The 8,297-nt window shown below is 37.9% G+C and overlaps 1 pseudogene; it reads right to left on the bottom strand.

Annotated features, from left to right (window-relative positions):
• Nucleotides 1-3,527: 3,527 nt before the first annotated feature.
• Nucleotides 3,528-4,904, bottom strand: LOC116756834 (annotated as a pseudogene).
• Nucleotides 4,905-8,297: the final 3,393 nt, after the last annotated feature.

Below are 8,297 nucleotides of genomic sequence, written 5' to 3'. Positions count from 1 at the left end.
GCTATTTGCAATATATACCTTTTCCATGCTTTTTTTTTTAACCCACTGATGTCTTTATATTTAAGATAATTTGTTGAGAACTGCCTATAGTTGAATATTGCTTTATTTAATCCAGCCCAACAATCTCTGACATTTAATCGTAGAGTTTAAACTATTTACATTTAGTGTATTTATTGATACATTTGAGGTTAAATCTAATATATTGCAATTTGATTTTTTGTCCTCTCTGTTCTTTATTTCTCATTTTCTACCTTCTTTTCAATTAATTCCTTATTATTTGTCTTTCATCTTATTTCCCACTACTGATTAATTAGCTATACCCATGTGTTTTGTCTCTTAAAGTATTTGCTGTAAGCTTTACAATACGCATTTTAAACTTAACGCAGCCTGTCTTCAAACTAAATCACAAAACTTCACATATAACATAAGAACTTTAGAACTGTATGACTTATCTCCTTTCTTCTCTCTTTTGTGGCATAATTGTTAAACATTTTTCATTGTAAGCCTTCAAATGCATTGTTTTCATTATTACTTTAAACAGTTAGCTATCTTTAAAATTTTTTTAGTGAGAAAATAATATTTTTTCTATTTATCCATTTACCATTTTTGGTCCTCCTTATTTAAGTTGTCAGCTGATATAATTTTTTTCTTGTTCTTCTGGCAATGCCTTCACACAGCTTTTACTTATATGAAAGTGTTTCATTTTTGAAAGATATTTTCTCTGGGTATAGAAGTTTAGATTGACATTTTCCCCCAGAACTTAAATATATTGTTATATTGTTTTCTCAATTTCATAGGTTTTGATAAAAAACTTGCTGTAATTTTTACCTTTGTTCCTCTTTACATAATCACTTTTTTCTCTGGGTAATGGTTTCCCCTTTATCACTGTTCTTTTTTAAGCAATTGATTATGATGTGCTGTGGTTTTCCTTATACTTGTCCTGCTTGGGGATCATCAAGCTTCTTGAGTCTTGGTTTATAGTCTTCTTCACATTTGGAAAAACGTTGGGCCATTACATATTCACATGTCTCTGCCCCCACCCCCACCCCCTTATTTTTGTTTTTGTTTTTTTTGCGGTACATGGGCCTCTCACCGTTGTGGCCTCTCCTGTTGCAGAGCACAGGCTCCAGACGCACAGGCTCAGCAGCCACGGCCCATGTGCCCAGCTGCTCCACGGCACGTGGGATCCTCCTGGACTGGGGCACGAACCCGTGTTCCCTGCATCGGCAGGCAGACTCTTAACCACTGTGCCACCAGGGAAGCCCCACCTCCTTGTTTTTTGTTTTCTCTCTTCCTGGGATTCCAATCACATGTATGTCATGTTAGACCCTGTTGTTATTCTTCTTCTTGTCTTCCTCTCTATGCTTCATTTTGGAGAATTTATATTGCATTTTCTTTAAGTCCACTATATTTTTTTTTCCAGTTTCTAATCTGCCATTAATTCTATCCAGCAAAGTTTTTATTTTAGATGTTATAGTGTTTTTTTTTTTTTAGCAGTAAAAGCGTCCTTTACTTTTCCTTCTTGTAGCATTATTGGCACAAGAAAAGAACACGTCTGGTTTAGAAATGATGTTAAGTTTCTACAAAAATGAAGATGTACTTTGTATTTGTATTAACTTAAAAGTATAAAAAGCATAGGATACATTTTCAGACCAGTTTTACTTTTATCCACTTACGGTAATATGTGCAATGTTAGAATGTACTTAGGTAATGTGTAAATCAAATGAAAAATCCAGAAGCAGCTGGTTCTGAATTACAGCACACACTGAAAATTTTGAGAAAGGAGAACACATATTAACAAAAAGAACACCAGCAAGCTCAAACTCAAGTTTATATGCTGAGTATTTTTAAAGGGTTTAAGAAGCATGCTCAATCAGCATACAGCTTTTTCTCACTTAACAGATGCATTTCTATCTGCTTGTGTACAGCAAAGGGTAAAAACTTGAATCAACTTACTTATGATTTCAGAAATGTATTCCATGGAATTTATTTCACTGCTCCTACCATTGATTCTTCAAATAAGCAAAGTACAGAGGGTCTCATCCCTTGAAACTGCTTTTAAACTAGCACTTTACATTGAAAGATAATAAGTAGAAACCTAGCAATTCCTGGTACAGTGCCTGGACTTAGCCTCGTTTAATATAAGAATTGGATGTACAACAGAAAATTTATCATTTTCTTTATCCTTGGAGGAGAGGGAAGGAATGAGGAGAGGTGGGGACATGGCTGCAGTATTTGAGAGCTGAATGGAACAATGCATCTTTCACAATGCTGACAACTCCACAATGAAGAACCACCATGAATCTCATCAATTTTTTTAGTTCATGCTGGATTAGGAATTTAGGTTCCCCTCTTTGTGTATCAATTAATTCAAACTTCTCCAGAAATTAATACTACAAGATAAACTCTAACTGCAATAGGTATTTCCTAAGTAGGAGACCAAACACCAAAGGGAATCCCTTCTTCCAACATCTATTGGTATGTTATAAGATTTCACCAAAGAGAAAATCTAACACTTAAATATGAAGTCTCTTGGCCAAGTAAGAAACTACAGCTATTATGGGTATTACCCTATATAGCCACTATTTGTATTACATATTAAATTAAGCCCATTATTAAATATGCTTGCATAATTATGCTGTGAGTGATGATAGCAGTGATGATGCTAGTGAAAAAGGACCATCTTTAGCCCAACAAGAGTAAGAGGGAAAAAATGTGAAAACAAGTAGAAAGCAGACAAAGAGTTGGGCATTTTCTGATCTGAAAAGAACATTTTAAACATAGAAATACAAAAAGGAAAGTATTCCCTTATTTCCCCTATGTGGAAATATGAAACTTTTATTTTAGATATCATACAAGAACAGAGCTAAATAATCCAATTTTACTGCAGCAGTATAAAAATCATCCCGTCACCACAGTGTAAGATTTAAATGCATCTGCACAAGGGTACACTTTATATAAAATGTAGTTAAGATTACTGCAGCCCTGACAAGTATTTCCAGTCCCTAACCCAGATCCTACTGCAATACTGGTGGTTCGAGTAGTTTCATGGAAGTAAATCATTAAAAAAAAAATAATAAAGCAATTAAAAAGACAAATCAAAATGCCTCAGTGACCATATATTCAACTCAAACTTTATTTAAATGTTACATTTGCCTCCCACTAACAAATCTTTATTTCACTCAAACTTGAACAGTAAATCTTCCATACTGAAGTATCTGCCTTGCCTAATTAATTCAAAGGAAGAAACCAAAATGATTAGTAAAGAAAAATGTAGGGATTAACACACCCTTTTAATTTGTTTTAAATATTTTTAAGGTTTAAAAATTGTTTAAAATTTTTAATTTCTAGTAAGAAAACATTATCTGAATGAATACCCTGATGGCAAACCACTGTAAAATGTTTCAGCTGCATCTGGGGCAGAGGGGTAGGGTTTATCTTCATAGCACTCCAGCTTTCTTCATGACAAAGTCAGAGGTACACTGGTTTGTACTGCGACATCCATTAGGTGATCTAAGTTGCGTTTCCTTCAGCAGGGGCTTTATTTGTCAGAAGGGCATTATGCTTGACCTCCAAATTTGGCCGACAATTTACTGATGAGATTCATAACTTTTGGGTTGCTCTGATGTTTTGACATAATTGCCGGGTTCTGAGCCACATCCTGGAAGGCCACCATAACTTCTGGATCCTGCATGGCTGTAAGAACCTCTGGATCGGGCTTCCCTGGTGGCGCAGTGGTTGAGAGTCTGCCTGCTGATGCAGGGGACACGGGTTCGTGCCCCGGTCCGGGAAGATCCCACATGCCGCGGAGCGGCTGGGCCTATGAGCCATGGCCACTGGGCCTGCGCCTCCGGAGCCTGTGCTCCGCAACAGGAGAGGCCACAGCGGTGAGAGGCCCGCGTACAGCAAAAAAACAAACAAACAAAAAACAACAAAGAACCTCTGGATCACTAAGAATTTCACTGAGCCCCAGGCATTCCTGCCATTCCAGGCATGCCCCCTCCCATTCCAGGCATTCCTCCGGGAAAATTACCAGGCATTCCGCCAGGAAAGCCACCTGGAAAAGAGCCATACTGAGCCCCTGACTGTCGTCTGGCTTCTTCCTCCTTCTGGGCTCTCGCATGTTCTTCCTGAGCCTTCTTGACCCTTTCTGTTCTTTCTTTGATCTCTCTCTCTCTCCACGTTTTCGCTCATATGTTCTCCGATGTTCAGCAATTTTCTGGGCCCTTGTTTGAACTTATTTCAGCATTGCACTAGCATCTTCATCATAATCCAGCTTACAGGCAAGGGCAAGATCATGGGCAGCTTCCTCCCAATGGCCCAAAAGTCTGTGCTTTCCTTTGCTACTCGTATGGCTGAGCAGAATCGGGATCTATTTCAGTAGCTCTGTCACAGTCTCGGATGGCAGCATTTGGCATCTGTAATTTGCGGAAGACACTTGCTCTCTTGGCATACAGAATGGCCAAACGAGGATTTAACTTGATGGCATCTGTGAACAAGTCAGTGGCTTTCTGTAGTTCACCATCATTTAGGGCATCACTGGCAGCCACTTTTTTATCATTTGCCTGATCAGTCATCCCCTCAGTTATCTCTACATTTTCATCTCCCATTTCTTGAGGGGCATCAGTGTCTGGTTCAATCACACCTTCATTGTCAATTTCTAGATCACTTTCCTCACTTGATGGTTCCTCTGTCTTTATGTTTTCCTCCGCCTTCTTACTATCTGTTTTTTCTTCCTTGGTATTTTTTTCCAATTTAGTTTTAGGAGTAGCAGGTGGTATTTTACCCCCCATGCTCACCACCCACTCCCTCAGGAAGCCCATTTCCTCGGTGTGCAGAACACTTGGGTCCTGTTTGCACATTTTCACGAAGGCTCGAAGCTCGCTCACTTTGCGGGGGTCCATGGTCCGGAGGCGACGGGCGCAGCGGAGGCTGTGGCCAGATCCCTGGCCCCCGGCACTAGCTTAGTGTGACCGCGTAAGGGAGGCGGGTGCTGCAAGGCAGAACAGACTAGAACCTCCTACAGTTTTCATTTATTGAAGTTCCTTTTTGTTTTTTTTTTAGTATCTTCTATTTCCCTCCTCTTTGTATTCATTTTTCTCTGAATTCTCAAGCATAATGATCATAGTTGTCTTAAAGTTTCTGCCTACTAATTCCACATCTCTGTAATTTCTAGATTTGTTACTATAGACTGATTTTCCTCCCGGTTATTCGTTATATTTCCTCTTCTTTATACATGTGTAGTGATTTTTTTTTTTTGGATTCTGAACATTGTAAATTTTATGTTATTTGAGTGCTGAATTTTGTTGTAGTCCTTCAAAACATGTTTATTGAGCTTTGTTCTGGTAATCATTTAGGTTATTGGTAGATAAATTTCTTTCAAGGATTATTTTTTAAAGACTTTATTAAGGCATGTCTAGAGTAGTCATCACTTGATGGCTAGCTAAGACCACACCTGAGGGTTGAGTCTTCCGTGGTCTCTACTGAATGCTTTTTCTATTTAATAAGGACTTTTTACCCTGGCTATTGTGAACTCAAAATATTTCCAGTGATGTGTGAACTCTGGAGTTGTTCTGCTTGCAGCTCCCTGGCAGTTGTTCTCCCCTAAGAAGCTGTTTTTGCACACTTGTAGAATTTCACCCTATGAATGTACAGACTGATATTTAGCCAAACGATAAAGGGGACCCTGTGAATATTTCCGAAGCCTTTTATCTTTCTGTCTCCATTACTCTTCCCTGCATGCTCAGGCTCCCTCAGACTCCAATGGTCTCCTCTACCCAGTGAGATTGCTAGAGTCTTTGGGGCTCCCTCTTTCTGCATTGAGTTTGGGAAATTACCTCCAGGCAGAACTCCTAGGACTCATAGGATTCACCTTTATTAGTTTCCCATACCTCAGCTGTCACAGTCCTGTGCTTCCTGTTTAATATCTGAGTATTGTTTTATATATTTTGCTCAACTATCTAGTTGATTATGGCCTGACAGTAAGTCCAAACTTTGTTTCTTCCTAATGGCTAAAAACAGAAGTCCAAATTTTCATGTTTATCCAAGGTTCTACACGCACAGAGATTAAAGAGTCAATTTTCCAATGTTTTTATAGAGCAGAACAAAACAATAGCCATCCCCTGTCCTTGACCCCAGTGCTCACTCCCAAAGACAATCACTTCCAAATCTTTCTGTTGATTGTTTTCATATTTACTTCCATTTTGCTTACGTTGCTGTTTCTTGAGACTTTTTTTAATATTGAATTTTTACTGGAGAATACAGAGATTGGCTCTTTATTACATTCTTCAGCTTTACTCCATACATAAAACTTTCCCATCTTCCCAAGATCATTATACCATAATTTTGGTTGGATAAATATTGTGTTTATACTACTTTGGCTTGTGAGTGTTTTTTATAGCTGGACCATATAACATACTAGGATTATTTTTATTTATTGCACACATTTTTGGTTCCCTGGAGTTGATAACTTGTTTTTTTATTTCCAAAACCTCCTTTAGTTGTATATTTACACTCTTATTATGTTTGAACACTTCAGGTATTCTAGCTCTATCTTATTGAAGAAGTTTCTAGAGCCTTGTGAACTGCTTTTACTTGGTCTTGTTGTCATCTGAGTCCTTTGTACATTTTTCTTGACATCTCCCTTTACCATCATCCTAGAGATTACATTTCCCTGTCTGTTGGTTTAGATTCCCTCTTTCCTGTATCCCGTGTTCTCTTTCTTCTTGGTTTCCTACCTCATTTTTGGTGGATCAAATCCTCTGGTAACTACTTGAGAAAAGATATGTGAGAAAGTTTTTTGTTTTGTTTTGTTATATGTTCGCTTTTTGTGAAGTTGTGTGCCCTTATTTTACCTGCATATTTGACCAGTAGTTTTGCAGGTTATATTTTTATAAATACTTTTTATTTGACTAAGAATATTTCTTCACTTCCTTGTTTGTTAAGAATTTTTTCATAAATAGGTGTTGAATTTTATCAAATGCCTTTTCTGCTTCTGGTTATAGGAAATTTTTTTCCTCAGAACTTGGAAAGTTTTGCTTCATTTTCGTCTAGCTTTCTAGTGTTGTTGTGATATTTGATCTTCTGCATGTGATCTATTTCTTTTTCTCTCCAGACGCTTTTAGGATTTTTTCAAATCCCTAACGTTCTAAAATTTCATGATGATATATCTTCATATGTTTTAGCACTGGTTTTCCAGGTAAGAAAAAGTTGAGGTTGTGTGAGCTTCAAACAGGGTTCTGGAACATCCCACTCTTTAGTGCAAATAGAAAAGCCTCAGCAAAGAAGTCAAGAGGCATGCAGTACTGGCTTGAGGTGAAGCACAAGTGAACCTTGTTGGAGCCTGGCAGATCTGGTTGCCATAACAGTAATTGAAACAAGAGGCCAGGAGGATCTGATGTATTACCTAAGAGGTATCTGATACAGTGTGGGTCTTTTTGCTTCCATCATGCTGAGCTTTTCATGAGCCCTTTTAGTCTAGAAAATGATGCTGAGTTTAGAAGAAATTTCTCAGATTACTTCTTGACGATTCCCTCTCCTCGTTTTCTCTGTTCTCCCTTTTCTGTAACACCTGTTAAGCAGATTTTGGATTATCTGGATTCTTCCTGAAGTCTCATGTTTTCTCCGTTATTTCTATACAGTGTCGTATTGCCTGACTTTTTGGAGAGATTTTCTCAGCCTCACCTTCTGAGTCTTTCTATTTCTTCATTTCTACTCGCATCTAAATTTCCAAAGAAATTTTATTGTTGCTGTTTCTGAATATATGTATGTATGTATGTATACACACACACACACACACATTCCTGATCTTATTCAATGCTCGCAGCATTTGTCTTCAAATCCTCTGGATATCAATTATAGCTCATGTGTTGTTTTCTAGGTTTTCTTCTTCATAAAAATAGTCTTTGTTTCCTCTATGTTTATTCTTTTCTTGTTAGTTTTGACCTCTGTATTTGTATTGGCATTGCTCTCCAGCTGTTTGCTAATTATGTGTAAGAATGGTACTCTGAAAAGCTGATTGAAAGCTCTCTGTGCATGGGTGAAATATTTAATTAAAAGAGCTTTCAACATCATCTCAAAGACTTTTCTTCTTGGCTGGTCAGATTCCTTAGAGAAAACTCTTTTAATCTTTGACCTGAAGGGTATATGACAGGCTGCCAGTGCTCAGGAATCCAAATGGGACAAAAGGCTGAGAGCAGGACATTTAATATGCAGACTTTTACACATCTTTTTTTTCGGGGTAAGTATAAAGTAGAAGAGTACATGCCATGTTAGTGATAGGGGTGTTGTTGGCTTTA

This window comes from Phocoena sinus, chromosome 7, assembly GCF_008692025.1.
Source record: "Phocoena sinus isolate mPhoSin1 chromosome 7, mPhoSin1.pri, whole genome shotgun sequence".
Lineage (NCBI taxonomy): Eukaryota > Metazoa > Chordata > Mammalia > Artiodactyla > Phocoenidae > Phocoena > Phocoena sinus.
The sequence above is the reverse complement of the archived record's forward strand: the minus strand, read 5'-3'. Positions and strand labels throughout refer to the sequence as shown.